Source organism: Nicotiana tabacum, chromosome 13 (assembly GCF_000715075.1).
Source record: "Nicotiana tabacum cultivar K326 chromosome 13, ASM71507v2, whole genome shotgun sequence".
In the NCBI taxonomy this organism is placed as follows: domain Eukaryota; kingdom Viridiplantae; phylum Streptophyta; class Magnoliopsida; order Solanales; family Solanaceae; genus Nicotiana; species Nicotiana tabacum.
This window is the reverse complement of record NC_134092.1, coordinates 131,290,735-131,291,608: the sequence shown is the minus strand read 5'-3', so window position 1 is coordinate 131,291,608 and position 874 is coordinate 131,290,735.

Below are 874 nucleotides of genomic sequence, written 5' to 3'. Positions count from 1 at the left end.
GTGGATAAGTTGTAGTTGTGGTTGTTGCGGAAGCCAAATGTATAGAGTGTGAATAAGTCACAACTACTATACCAAAAATTATGACATCCACCAAATAATAAATAAGACAATAAAGCAACAATAAAGGGAACACCAGAATTTACGAGGTTCGGCTAATTTTGCCTACTCCTCGGAGACAACCAAATATTTTATTCCACTCCAAAAATACAAGTGAAATAATACTAAAGAGAGAAGATACAAATGCCTTAAACAGATGAGAAGGCAAATGAGAGGTGTGTTTAAATCCTAAACATTAGGCCTTCTTTTATAGGGGGAAAATCCTCCCAAAATTCAATAGCCCACCGATGTGGGACAAATTTGCCAAACTTCAACAAATCTCCACCTTGGCAAAATTCCACATCTTCAATTTTCTCTCAATAACAAATTTTGATTGTGTCTTCATCTTTAATCTTCAGTTTTCAACAATGTTGATCAAATCCAAACAATGTTGAAACTTGACCGCAGTCACCACCTTTGTCAGCATATCAGCAGGATTCTCTGTAGTATAAATTTTCTTCACCGTGACTCCACCTTCTTCTATGATTTCTCGTACGAAATGATACCGAACATCAATGTGTTTCGTCCTTGCATGATACACTTGGTTCTTCGCTAATTGAATAGCACTTTGACTATCACAAAAAATTGTGATACCTTTTTGTTCAAGACCAAGCTCCTTTAGCAATCCTTCAAGCCAAATTGCCTCTTTCACAGCCTCTGTAATAGCCATGTACTCTGCCTCTGTTGTAGACAAAGCAACTGTTGACTGCAAAGTAGACTTCCAACTAACTGGTGCCTTTGCAAAAGTAAACACATAACCAGTAGTTGATCTTCGTTT